At 35.6% G+C, this 15322-nt stretch overlaps 1 pseudogene; it reads right to left on the minus strand.

The window, feature by feature from the left end:
- Positions 1–11829: 11829 nt before the first annotated feature.
- Positions 11830–12367, minus strand: LOC149575738 (thioredoxin F-type, chloroplastic pseudogene; annotated as a pseudogene).
- Between the last annotated feature and the right edge of the window lie 2955 nt (positions 12368–15322).

Below are 15322 nucleotides of genomic sequence, written 5' to 3' on the forward strand. Positions count from 1 at the left end.
GGTATAAGCCTAAGATCAAATTGGATGTAAAATTTGACTTGCCTAAGTATTGTGGTGAACTTAATGCTAAAAAATTGGATGATTGGATTCAACAAGTAGAAGTCTACTATAGAGTCCAGAACCTAATAGATGATGTTGATAGGATTCAATTAGCTACTCTTCGATTAGGAGGTACATCTTTAACCTGGTGGGAGAGTAAGACTAAGGCAGAAGTTTCACAGCATGGTAGAGTCAGTTTAACTTGGGTAGAGTTTGTTAATGCTCTTAAGAAGCAGTTTTATCCCCTAGGACATATACAACAGTTAATGATGGACTGGCAAATGTTTAGGCAAGGGAAAGATCAAACTGTCCAAGAGTACACCCATGAATTTAGAAAAAGGGCTATTGCTTTGAATGTTCCTTTGTACACCCAAGATACTTTGTGGAAGTACATAGGAGGTCTTCATTCCTACCTTAGACATTCTATTTTGGTATTGAACCCTTGTAATTTGGATGGAGTGTCAGTTCAAGCTATAGACTTAGAGTCAAGGGGTAAGGGATCTTTTATTGATAACTTTGATAATGATTTAAAGAAATCTTTTAAGAATGCAGAGACAGAGAAAGGAAAGAAGGCAGCTATAGTCAAGAAGGATGAGAAACTTTCTTGCACTCATTGTGACAAGAGGGGTCATGATGAAGAACATTGTTGGAAGTTGCATCCTGAATTGAAGCCTTAGTGGGCTCAAAAATTTGATCAGAAACATAAAGGTAAGGAGAAAGTAGCAAATGTTGTTTTGGATCTTGGTTCAAATTCAAATGATGAGACTAAGATAACAGCTATGGGTTTGAAAGGTAAAGCTCCTATTTCTAGTGTTTTTGTTGCTAGTTGTGCTTCTACTTCTACAACAAATGATTTGTCTGAAGATAAGAAAAGGAATGAGCTTTTTCATTTAAGGGTTGTTGCTAAGAACACTAAAATTGATGCACTCATAGATAGTGGTTCTCAAGTGAACTTGATTTCTGAGAGTATTGTGAGAAACTTGGGATTGAAAACTACATTACATAAGAAACCTTATCCACTAGGCTAGATTTGTGAAAATGATAAGTTGCAAGTAACAAGACAATGCACCTTAAGATTTGCAATCACTAGTAAGTTTGTGGATGAAGTACAATTTGATGTGGTTCCACTAGATATCTATGGTATAGTGCTTGGTAGTCCTTATCTTTATGATAGAAAAGCAATTTTCTACAGGGAGAAGAATCATTATCACTTGTTTAAAAATGGCATTCAGTATATTGTGCATTCTCATAGGATTAAGACTGATCGTTCTTTTGCAAACACAGGGCAGTTAAAGAGGGTAATTAATGCAAGTAAAGAGTTAGCTCTTATGTATGTCAGTACAGGTGGTTCTACACTTGAACTTGGAGTAGCTAACCAGGGTCAGATGTTGCAGGATGCACCCATAGTATAACATGAGGGAATAATGATTGAAAGCACTGAAGGCTCCTTGGGTAAAAATGTTCCTGTTGTGAAGAATCAATATGTTGTTGATTTATTCTCTTTCATTTCTACATTATTGTTCAGCTTGATGCTAGTCAATGTTTGTTGGTTAGTGGCTACGACAATTGATGTAGATGCTTATGGAAGTGATAGAATAATGTTTATAATCAACAATGTTGTTGCAGTCTTCATTGTTCTTGTGAGCCAGGTATTCAGATGTACAGATGATACAGGACAAGTGGGGAGGCCAAGTCCTCACTTTATGTCAAAGTAAATGTCACTTTTGGAGGTCCAAAAGGTCTTCAATGGGGAGGCCTGATCTGGTGGATAATTTTAGTGAAAATTGAAGTGTCTTCAAATCTTCAGATTTTTGCACCATCAAAAAGATCTCAGCGTCCTGATTCCAACGCAACTTGAATGGAGCAAAAAGGAGTCTGTTTGTACATGTTATGCTCGGTCAAAGTTTTGGTCAACAGGTAGACCAGAGGGCTAGATAAGGGGCCAAAATCAAACCATCTCAAAAGTGGTCAACAATGGATTCCAAAATGAAGAGCCTGATGAGAGCTTTCCAACGGCGTTTGTTTCGTCAAAAATAGACTTCATATGTGAAAGTTATGGCCGTTTGAATTTTGGAGGCAAAATGTAATAGTGATGACATCATCATGATATCAGCAGCTCAAGTGATGACACATGTCAAAAATATGATAAAATAACACCTCAAGCTCAAATTTGGTGGTTTAAAAATTTGTTGAGGTTTGAACCCCCAACCTCCCATTTACCACTTTCCCTCTTTGCCACTTGACCACATGGAGCTTTTAACAACTTTGTAGCAGATTTTTTATTTAAACTATGAATGCCACCAAAGCCATTTGAAAAGATGCATAGGTGGGAGTTGAACCCTCGACCTGGCCGCCCCTAAAATAGCTATGTGCCACTACACCACTGATGTGGCTTGTTAAATGCATGGAAGATGTGTTATTTAACCTGTATCAAACAACAGAGCCCCCTTAAAATAAATTTATTTGTTATTTTTAACAACATTAACCCCTAAAATTATATAAATGCCAAAATGTAAAATTGGCAAAGGGGGTTATTCAAAGGGGATGTTTTGTTTTATACCCTTAATTGGTTTTGAGCCAATTTAGGCAAATTATTTTGTATAAAAAGGGGGGTAGGATGTCATTTGGGAAATTAAGGGAGACTTGAGAGAAATTTCTCTTGGTGAAGTTTTTTTTTAAAAGAATAGGGAGATTTTTTTAGGATCTTTTTTGGAGCCATTTTCGTACTTCAGAGTATTGTTATGCTATCGAAGTGCTAGAAGAAATGGTCTTCTTTGGTGCATATTTGTAATTAATTTCTAGAGATTAATCAAATTCGTCGTACTCTATTGGAGCCAACCCAGAGACGTAGTCACGTTTGTGGCGAACTCCAGAATCAAACTTTGTTTGCACTTTCTATCTTCTTCTCTCTCTCAATTCTGTTTATTTCTCCTCAAGTTTTTTTTTTTGAGTTTTGATGCTTACTTTATGTATAAATGTATTAACACTTCCGCTAATTTGATTTTATTTAAGCATTCAATACTGCAATTAGTCTAGATCTATCCATTAGATCAACTTGGGACCCCTAGAATGCAGTTTTAGGGCCCCAAAAGCCATCAAAACCTCTTTCTGCTATTTTTGACTTACCAACTACATCCAAAATTTACCAATTGCGTCATTGATGCAGTTTGCACTGTTTGGGTGTAGTTGGGAGTGTAGCTTCCAAGATTTGTAGTTTTTAGGTCTTATTTAGGGCACCATTTCCCCACAATTTACACCTGACCTCCCAACTGCATCCTAAAAATACCAACTACGCCCAACTGGGCCCCAACTACATCATTGATGTAGTCTGCACTATCTAGGCACACTTGGGGGTGTTCTAAGCCATTTTGGCCTTCTAGGGTGTAATCTACTCTGTCAGAGCACACTTGGTTCACAGTGAGCACATACATAACACATAATCTACATCTAAGGTTTTCATTTCCTTTTAGAACATAGATTAGATGATTTTGTGTTACTAATGGTCTCCTTGCAGCATGTGGCAATCATGGGATGAAGACATGATCATAACATACTACTAATGCTTGCTTTGCAAGATGTTGTCGAAGACCATTGTGTGTTTGTCAAAACCATGTGTGTGGATTTATTAGATTAAATAACACTTCGTTTGGTGCTTAAAATGAACTTTTTTTTTTTTTTTCCTGGTGTGTCTATAGTGTTTAAATCCCTAGGATTTGCATTGGACGTATCCTCTCCCCTCGCCATTCGTGAATCTTGGGTGTAAGAGAAATCCATGTAACTTCTATAGGAGGCCTGCGTGGACCAAGATACTCGATATTGGGTATGCTAGGGGACAACCTTAGAGTGGTAACAGGCCAAAAGCCAGGTCAACGTTCCAGCTGCTATATAAAACTCGATTACGGTGAAAGTTGTTTTGGCAATATTGCTGAGTGATAGCTCTCCTCCAGTACCCTTGTGGTGCATCAAACCCCGGTTCTTGGGGCTGGGAGACCTTTTGAGGAATTTTATCACTCACTTGCTGAACGAAATGCCTTTACTAAAAACCATGTTTTAGTGGCCAAAATCCTTTCCATCCACTGGCTCAAGGGGTCACCCATGCCCATGAAGACATCCTATATTCTCACAGTTCTTAGTAGAGACAACAGTCCATTGGGAAGTCATGCCCCTTGGGAAGCAGATCTTGGTAGCCTCGACAAGTGAGTGTGTTGTAAGGGGGATCTTGTGGTGCCAAGGTCCTAAGTTGTCCACTTTGGATAAGCACGACTAAACTTTGGTTCAAGTAGGAATTCAATGGATACAGTCCTAATTAAAGCCTAGGTTGTGGTGTGACTGTTCACTTTTAACAACAACTATTCTTGTCTTAATGTGTCTTGTGTGTGTGTAAAACATAATCAAAACCTTGGAAACTTGCAAAACCTTGTCAAAACATCAAACATTGTCAAAACATCACAAAATTTGGTTCAATACATTCAAACCTTGGAAAACATGGCAACTTGTGCTCCTAAATGTGCTTGGCAAAACATAGATTTCACTCTTGCATAGCATCCACTTGCATTCTCCATAGTTTGAGCCTCATACTTGCATCATATAGACTTCATATTGCACCTTTTTAGTATCCCTCATATTCACATTGCAATCATTAGCATTTAAGCTTGCATCCTTTGCATTTCACCTCCAAAATCAGCACTTCACATCTTCCATCTTGCATCTTTGCATACCCAACCCTCATCTTGACCACTTTAACCATCATTTTGGGTGTCCTACACATCATTTTGAGCATTTATTATGGTCTTAGCATTTTTCTCTGTTGTTTACCTCACTGTGGCATCAATTTGAAAAACATAGCTCTTAGAATTGCCTTAGTTTCAACCCATCTTCCCAACTGTGCTTTGAAACTACCAACTGCATCCTTTTGAGCCCCAACTGCACCATGGGCACAGTTGGTACTGTCTGAGCACACTTGGTAGTCCAAGAACCCAGTTTGGGCTTCTAGACAACATTTTGAGGCTTCAAAAGTTTCCTTAGGTACCTAGATAGGTTCCCTTGCATCAACATGCCCTGACAACAAGGACTTAGTCAACTCCTGCAACAACATCAACCTACAGTGGTATAAGGACATAACATTTCTAAGGTGCAACTAAGTATAAATCCACTCAAAACACATTCGACATATCAACAACAACATCAACCACAACAACAACAACCTCAAGTGGTGCAAACATCCAACATCCCTAATACACAGTCCACTGTGAACCCACTTGACTTACACACAATATATCAACAAAAGTTTCAACAACAATTCCAACAACAACAATCCATGTTTGCTAAACAACAGGAGCAACTCAAACAATAGTTGGAATACCAAAGACGCCTTGAGAAACAAATTTCATATCAACAACACTTGTTGCAACAACAACACGTACCCCAACAACCTTAGCAGATACCTCTACAACAACAATCACATGCATGGTCTCACATACAACTAACAGAGGTATTCCAAAAACAATTGCCACACATGACACAAAAACAACACATGGTACAACAATCGCAGTCGATACCACAACAAGTACCACATCAAATAACAACACAAGTACCACATCAGGTATCACAACAACAACCCTTTTCTCTTTGAGGTACCAACATACGTCCACCACTGAGTGACACATCACCAGACTCATCAGATACAGAAATGTCAGAACCGAGTAGACATAGTTCTTGCCACAGCAAATGGTCTACTCATAGACAGAAAAGACTTGAAGGGAAAACTATCATGCAAAACCCTAATGAAGAACTATTACAAAAATTCAAACAACTTTCCAAACAAGTCGAGGCATTGGGAGTCTAGAAGAAGTAGACTCTATATACAGAAAGGGACCTACGTCCTAATCCATTTGATAAAAGTCTGTGCATGCCTCCATTCCCAAAACACTTTGAGGCTCCAAGATTCAAAAAATACCAAGGAAAACGCAACCCTGTTGATCACATCCGAGAATTCTGTGCCTCTAGTACCAAACTCAGTGATGAGCCCACCTACCTCATGAGACTTTTTCCTCATTCTTTGGGTGGGCCTACACTTGAATGGTACTCCAAGCTTCCTGGTACTATCAAATCTTGGTCATAATTGGTAGACAAATTCATCTCCCACCTTGCCTTCAAAATTACAAATGAGGTGACACTCTCTGATTTGTGCTCAACCAAACAGAAGATGAGAGAACCATTTATCACATTCTTACTATGTTGGAGAAGCTTAGTCAGTCAATGCTCACTCAACATTCTTGAAGAACAACAAGTTAATCTGTGCATTGAAAACCTGGTCCCTAACTTAATTTATGAACTCAAAATCAAAAGTCCAAGCACCATCTCTAAACTAATGAAGAAAGGGGCCAGTATTGAAGATGCTCTTATCTGTAAGGGAATCCTCAAGAAAAACAAGGATAACACAAACACCAACTCATCTAATGACAAAGCAAAATTTTTCTCTAAAAATAAGAATGTGACCAATGATGGCATTGTGGATGCACAAACAATTAGCACAACACAACCATAATTGACTTTGAAAGGAGAAAACCCTACAAATTCACAGACCAGATCCATATCCATTCCAATTTTGTGCCAATCTTAGAGGAACCACTGCATACCAGGTCTTGATAAACCAAGCAACAAATCCAATGCTCTCATCCTCCATGCCAATTATAAAATGAGCATTCTTCCTCTCATTTTTGGTCCTCGAAGGTCCTAATTCTTGAGTCCCTCATTCTTGCATTTTGCATTCTTGCTCTCACACTAAAATCACACTTCAAGTATTCTCATAGCATCATCATTATCATAGACTTTTGCTTCAATTTTGTATGCACTATAGGCAACTTTGGAGCTACATCATTTGGAGAAGAAAGAAGGACATGGGAGCTACAAATGAAAGAGGGGGTTTCTAACCTTGTGTTCACTTCTTTTGATTAGTTTGGCTTGCATGGTAGACTAGTGGGTGCTAATGTATGTTGATTGAGTTTTGTGATTTCTCATAGTATGTTATGCATTTAACCCATTTTTCTAGTCCTACAATAAGAAAAAAAAATGAAAGAGACAAAACAATTATATATTTTATAAGAAAGAAAAATTTAAAAGACAATACCAATACCAATAATGTCACTTACCTCTTTAAACTAGTAAAATACTAACTATTTTCCCATGACAAGTAACATTGAGTTTGAGATTTAGGAAGGATTTGACAGTTTGATTGGTATAAATGGCAGAAAATGTCTGACACTTTGGCCATGGGATGGGGGCGATAGGCATGGTAGGCATGGCATGAGGTGGCATCTAGCCCAAATGAAATTTGTGGCTAGATAGTCGATGCCATTGTCTTTTATGCAGTAATTTATTCTTGAAAAAATAGACTGATATTTTTCCATAAAATGAAAAGCAATTTATGTTTTAGGAGAAACATTCTAGTATTCATACCATGTTATTTGTTTGTGATTCAATGATGGCTTAAGAAGGATTTGGTGCTTTGCCACTTGTAAAGAATGCGACTCACAGATTTTAGTCATATAATGAAGAATATTTATGCCTTGTTGCAGACAATTGCATTCTATTGATTTCTGCCAAACAATTTAAAAGTATTGACAGCGACAGACAATTCTGTACAATGATTTTTTTATCTGGTTATTGCGCAAAATTTATCTTGAGGCAAGGGTTAATTTGTTTTTTTTTTTTTGATTTTATAATCGGAAACAAGTAAGGAAGGCAAAAAAAAATGCAAGGAAAAGATCTGATGAAGCAGAACAAAGAAATATTCAGAAGATTGCGGCACGTTATCATCAAATTAAACAAGGTGAAGGAAATGTTGAAGAAGGCTCAACAGAAGTAGAAGCAGTGCATATGGAAGAGAGGTCAGGAAAACTCCCTACAGAATCTCAAACAATAAATGTTGAAGAAGGCTCAAGATCACTCCCTATAGAGGTTCAAATAACAGAAGTCGGAGAAGGGTCATAATATTTCCTTGCAGAATCTCAAACAATGGATGTTGGAGAAGGGTCAAGATCGGTCCTTGTAGAAATTCCAGTAATAGAAGTCAGAGAAGGGTTGGGATCAGGTGCAGGAATTGGTATGGATGAACTCTTAAAAATTTTCCAATCTATAAAGAATAGTATTTCTCATAAGAATTTAGATCATTTACTTAAAATGGATGTGGATAAATTGAGAAAACTTGCAGCTAGTGTTCAATCATTACGTTTGTTTACGAAAAGGTCAATGAATAAGAAGATAAGAGAAATTATGACTCAATTTGATAACACTGAAAAAATTGAACAAGCTCAATTGCTTTCACTTTTGCTTACACAAAAGAAGTTGCAAGAGGCATTGAAATTATTAGGTGTAGACACAACATCAAAAAAGAGAAGATTTTCTAACATGCAAATTGATCTGATTGAAAATGTTAAACAAGGTTTGAGAAACATTGGAAAACACTCTCGAACTAAATATAAGTCTGCGGTAAGAAAAGTGATGTTGATGTCTATTGTAAGTAAGAATATGAACCAAAATAGACAAATATCTTCAATTTCATCTGAAATAGGTTTTAGTAGGAAAACTGTTAGAAATGGAAAAAGAAATCTGTAAATAAGCAATACCAGGAAAGAATCTAAGTGAGTAAATGCATGAAAAGATATTACCATAAAATAGGAGATAGAAAGCTTCAAGCTCCAACATCATGAGACAAGATATTTGGAAAGGGGAAAGCAAAGAAAACCCCTTGTGACATTATGAATGAGGCATGAAAAGCCTAAGGAGAGAGAGAGAGAGAGAGAGAGAGAGAGAGAGAGAGAGAGAGAGCAAGAGGGCTATGGCTCATACAATACTTGAGAAGAGGAAGAACCCTCATTGTTAAATGGGAGAAGAGGGTCATCTCTTAAATAGAGATGAGAGAGAGGAGTTAGAATGTAACTCCCATGTCTATGAATGCCACCATTCATAAGTGTGTGAGGCCAAGTGTGAGATTCCTCTTAAGGAGGAATAATCTAAAATTAGAAATTACAATATATATTTGTCCTCACATATTCCACTAGATGACAAAATAAGATGTAGTGGAAAAAGGACAAAAAAAAATATATTAGGATACCTTGGCTTATGATGCAGGAGCATCTTGCATTGGAAAATTATTGGGGAAAAAAAAAAAAAGACCAAAAAAAAAAAATTAAAAAATTTTGGAGTAGAGAGAAAAGTGACGAAAATTAGAGGAGAAATAATAAAAAATAAAAAGGAGAAAAGAAATGAAAAGAGGATTTTTATTTTCGAGGTGCATAGGTGGCATAAATAGAAAAATAAAAAAAAATAGTTGTCATTACATTAATCGAGGTGTGTAGGTGGAAATTCTAGAAGGTTTTGGATAAATCATGTATTTAATATTTGTTAGGTGCTTAGTTGTATTTGGGTGGGAATTTAATATTTATTTAAAGATAGTTGTATTTACTTTTTATCCCACATTGGTTGTGTTTGTAATGTCTTGGGTTAGAAGTGCCTATTTAAGCAAGGCTTATTATCATTTGTAATCAAGCTCGAGGAGTAGAAACTTGAGAAGTAGAAGTTGTGGAAGGAGAAGCTCAAGGAGAAGCTTGATATCATCTTGTGGGTGTTGTAAGGATCTTCCAGTATAATAAAATTTCTTGTGAAGCATTTTTTTTGGTCTCCATATTGTTGCTTTCTTGATTATGAGTGAGTAAGGGTGGTGTGGCCCTTCATCAGCTTATATCCTAATATATTACAACAATAAAGAAAGGAGGTCTAACCTTGGTTTATAAACACACCAAGGAAAGATTACAACTTCTAACACCCCCCTTTAATCTTTACTTGGGGTAATTACATCAAAGGGTATTAAACCCATATTTTTACAAAAATCTGGAACTTAATCTTCAATATGAAGTAATTTGATTGTCTTCAAGCCATATGGAATATTTGTAGATCCAAGAGAAGTACATGAGTCCTTTCAATGTGATCAAGTGGAAGCATAGACACATCTTCATATGTGAAAAATTGAGAAGGTTCCTTGATGGACCACCTGAAAAAAAAGAACAACAAGACGAATATCCACAAGTAGAATGCCATCATATATGCAAATTCGAAATCCTTTTGAATAAGGATAATAAAACTCTCATAGAGAAACAATGAGTAAAACATGTTACCACAAAACAATGGAGATAACCTGATATCAAGATAAAGTATATGCTCAAAAATTGTCAACAAGGACAAATTGAGTAAAAAGCTTGATCAATGCTCTCATGAAAAGTATATTATACTAATGCACAAATGACCATAGAAAAGGCCAACTAATGATACTTGCATCAATCTTGCATCAATCACGTGGATATAGACAGTCCACTTAATGAATCATCCCACTGCAAGCTAATGGGCTGCAACACCATAACTTGCATGACTCATGATCTAAGCAATAAAGTATGCAGATCATTATCACATTAATATATGAAAATAACATAAAGGAGAGACATGCTGATCAAAGTAGAATTATCATGATTTTTGTTAGGATAATCAAAAGAATGGATTATGAGGATATAACAACATATTGCCTTCAAATTGGATCAAATCATCTGAATTTGGAGAGAAAACTCCAATAATAACATCCTCTTCATTGAGGAACAAAAATGGAACAACATGGAGGGAAACTCCATAAAAATATTATCCTATCAAAATGGAATAGATAGGATCAAATGGAGGGAAACTCCATATAAAATGAGTGCATACCAATATAGGATGGAGGGATACTCCATGGGCCAGATAAGGAAACTATGTATCAGTTATACTGAGGGGACCTACATAGTTATCCTTGAAAAAATTGGCTCCCTATGCAACTCAAAATAAATATCATATAAATAATGTATATCAATGGTATAAAACCATAAAGTGCCAACATGGGCATAGAATGATGCTATAAAAGCATAAAAGTGCAGCTATGGGCACATTAAAAAATCAAAATGAAGGAAAATGTGTAAGATTACTCATAATCCAATTAAGTAAAATGATTTAAGGAAGATCAACTAAATATAGATATCAGGTATAAAACTCCATTGAGTGTAAACATGAGTATTTAATTCATTTTGCAAAGGTATATATTAATTTCTGAAATATTATAGTCATAAATTATATATTTCTCTGGGCATATATGTGGGCCCCCAGATATACTCAAATAAATATACGAAAATAGATTGGTTAAAGAAAATAATCACCTTTCCATACTTAATATTTTGGAAAGTCACAATATTTACCTTGGTTCAAAAATATAACCTCAAAGTAATAAGAACATAAAGTCATGGGGCAAGAAAAGATCTCCCCATTTTTCTCATACTATGCCTTCAAGATTGGAAGTGATTCAAAAAGAATTTTTTTTTTGAAATAAAACATTAAGAAAGATATAACTAAAAAAAACTTAGTAACTAATGATAGAGGTCAGATCTGGGAGATAAGAATATACTAAAAAGAGTTAAAAAACTTTTCTAAATTTTTTTTTGAATAAAAGCTTGTAATGTGTAAGAGAATATTGCACTTGTCTGACAATGAGTGATTACCTGCCAAAAATAGGTTGACAAGAGGCAATAATAAAAGTAAATGATGCCTCTGTCAAGAGCTAAAAAAAGAAAAAAAGCCTTGCATGAAAAGACAAGAAAATGTTACTAGGAATAGAAGAGATATGTTATAGCAGACTGACAAAAGGTGAGAGAGTAGTAAGCAGTCTGATTCTGCTTTTAAAATCATTAAAAAAAAATTGAAAAGAAGCAGAGAAATTTAAAGAAGTTTGCAGTCAAGCTTCATAAAAACAACATCCGAGTATTTCTCTGAGAGTTGCTCCACTTTTGGAGCAATTATCTTGCATGGCCCACACCATTGCGTATACATATCCAACACCACAATCTGGTCACCAACAGCATGGACGGCAGGCCAGAAGTTATCTTTTCCCACTTCAATCACTTTTCCAGTGGCAGGGGCAACAGTCTCTAAACTTGCTCTTGCCAGAGATCCATATTGTCTCCGAGCGTGATTTCTGAAAGCAAGGGAGAAATTTTGCTGCTTCAGAGACTGACCAGGCCAACCCTTGCACTTCTTAAGTTGAACAGAAGCGGTGATTGGTTGATCAATGTTGAGGGAACAACATGCGGGGGATCTGGTAAGCTGGGCAGTTCCAATTTGAGCGGAGGAAACAACAGCCATGAGAATCCAAAAGAAGGCAAAGACACCCCTTGATTGTCTTCTTAATGTTAAGATATAAGAAACTCCAATGCCCCAAATTTATGGATCTACAAAAAGGTTTCTTATTCCTGGTACCCAACCTTAAATAGATGAAAGTAGTCCAGACAAGTACAAAACCTCCAAGATGCTGTTTGAACAGTCTTGGTTGGCCCACACCCACAAAGACTTGTATGGAAATTAGGGCTTCCCACTACAGAATCTCTACGAATATCTTCGACTGATACGTATTTTAACTCACTTTTAAGCGAAGATCAAGACATAATCAAGATGAAATTACTTGTCTAAGTGCACGACACAGAAAGAGACAACATTGATGTGAATGGCAAAAGATTTTGGACCTTGCTTCAGGGGAATATTGTGAGGCAGGCGGCAAAAAAGAAGAAGAACCGGTGGTCTTATATGAGAAAGAAATATGGAAATATCAATTTTTTTTTAAAAATAGATATATTTGAAACCCCATGCAAAAAAAACTTATGTGCTTAATGAAGATAGCCTCTGCATTCAAGTGAGGTATAGATATATAAAAAAAATGAAATTCAAGAAATGAAATGGATTAAAAATATTTTAAAATATGAGTAGACTAAGATATGAATTTGAAAAAGATAGGAAAACCCTTTGGTGGCAAGCCTTCCAAAGGGGGTTAGATGAAAAATAATAGAAAATAAAAAGTAATCTACACAAATTAGAGCAAATAGAAGTTAATCGGGTTTGGCGGTAAACCAACCAAACTCAAAAAAAAATTTAATTTCTTCCATCTTAAGAAGATTAAAGAAGAAATTAGTGAAATCTCTCTCAAGAGTCTCCTTTGAATCGTACCTTCATGCAAACACTCAAAAAAAAGATTAAACTGCTCTGATACCATGTTAGAAATGGAAAAAGAAATCTGTAAATAAGCAATACCATGAAAGAATCTAAGTGAGTAAATGCATGAAAAGATATTACCATAAAATAGGAGAGAGAAAGCTTCAAGCTCCAACATCATGAGACAAGATATTTGGAAAGGGGAAAGCAAAGAAAACCCCTTGTGACATTATGAATGAGGCATGAAAAGCCTAAGAAGAGAGAGAGAGAGAGAGCAAGAGAGCTATGGCTCATAAAATACTTGAGAAGAGGAAGAACCCTCATTGTTAAATGAGAGAAGAGGGTCATCTCTTAAATAGAGATGAGAGAGAGGAGTTAGAATGTAACTCCCACGTCTATGAATGCCACCATTCATAAGTGTGTGAGGCCAAGTGTGAGATTCCTCTTAAGGAGGAATAATCTAAAATTAGAAATTACAATATATATTTGTCCTCACATATTCCACTAGATGACAAAATAAGATGTAGTGGAAAAAGGACAAAAATATATATATTAGGATACCTTGGCTTATATCCTAATATATTACAACAATAAAGAAAGGAGGTCTAACCTTGGTTTATAAACACACCAAGGAAAGATTAAAACTTCTAACAAAAACAATGAGAGAATATATTAAGAGAAGATTAATTGTGGATGACAGTACTATGGAGGGCAATTGGGCAATCATGTGTCGAGCACCTCATTCTGATAGGATTGAAGAGTTATTAAAAAATTTAGTCATATCATTTTGGATTGATAACACTTATCCTTCATCAAATAGTAGAGATGTTATCAGGCATAGGATTACACTTGGTCAATATGAACATCATACAAAACATTGGTTGGACACAACACAACATGAGTTATATGTGTCATTTTGCAATGAACATCCTAATGTAAAATTTGGGCAAAATTGTTTGAAAAATTGAAGCCATACTTTGTGAGGTCAAACAAAGTGTTTGAAATGTGTTGTTGTCATCATCATATTGAGTTTGATCTCCACTATCAGGTATTTCGAAAGTTTGTAGAAGACACATATGGTTTTCATGTTGCTCCTCCTAGTAGGAGAAGTGAGTTTATATCATCCATTTTGTGTGACAACATAGATGATCCAGCTGGTCAAATAAATTGCATCAAAGGATTATGTGAAACATGTGGCGAATTGGCTCTATTTCCTTTGAAAACTAAAAATATTGATGTAACAAAAATATTGAATTGCAAAAGTTACAAGTATGTCAAGAATAAAACAAAGTTGGGGAAAGAAACAAAAAGGTTGCAATATGTTGAAGAGGAGTTGCCTGTTCTAACATTTATGGATAGATTTAAGAAATTGATTCAACCTTATATTCGTCATGCATTTTTTGCAAAGTGGCAAGCACAATAGTTTCAAACTCTGAGAGATAATTTCCCACTTGGAACAATTGTATGAGTTGTTGATTTTGCAGAGAACTATTCCTTTGTTCATTAGAAAGCAATTCAATTAGATTATTACTTTAATAAGTAGGTCACTATTATGGTACATGTTTGTTATAGACATGCACAGTTAGATTTGGCTAGTGTTCAGAGTACATTTCAAGCATGAGTAATTATAAAGGAATATCATTTTTATATAAGTGATGATAAAGAACATGACATTCACTATGTAGAACATTGCTTCAATATGTTCTTTTCTTATTTGAAAGAAAGAAACATAAATGTTGATAAACATTATATTTGGTCTGATGGATGTGTCGCATAGTTTAAATCATCTAGACCATTTTATGCATTGTGTAGATATCATCGCAATGAGAATATAAAACACATATGGAATTTCTTCGAGAGTGGCCATGGAAAAGGTGAACATGATGGTGCTGGAGCTTGCATCAAATGTGCTTTGCAAAAGTATCAAATGAATTATCAGGGAGTTTGTGTAAATGATGCACATGATATTTTTGAATGGTGTAAGACTCATTTTTCATTAGATGAGGTTGGGACATCATCAACCACGACTCGATAGGTACCATATAGAGTCTTCTAGGAGATAACATGTATGGATGCATATGTCTGTTTAACTTTTATGCAATTAAGTTATAAAATTTTATTGTTAAGTTTTATTTTTCAATTTGTTGAAGTTTAAATTTAATTTGTCTATATTTTCAATTTAATTCAAACTTTTAGGTGTTAATAGAAAAAAACATGCATGGTTGCAAGA

Source organism: Cupressus sempervirens, chromosome 2 (assembly GCF_028749045.1).
Source record: "Cupressus sempervirens isolate cs-2001-9-10 chromosome 2, ASM2874904v1, whole genome shotgun sequence".
Taxonomy (NCBI): domain Eukaryota; kingdom Viridiplantae; phylum Streptophyta; class Pinopsida; order Cupressales; family Cupressaceae; genus Cupressus; species Cupressus sempervirens.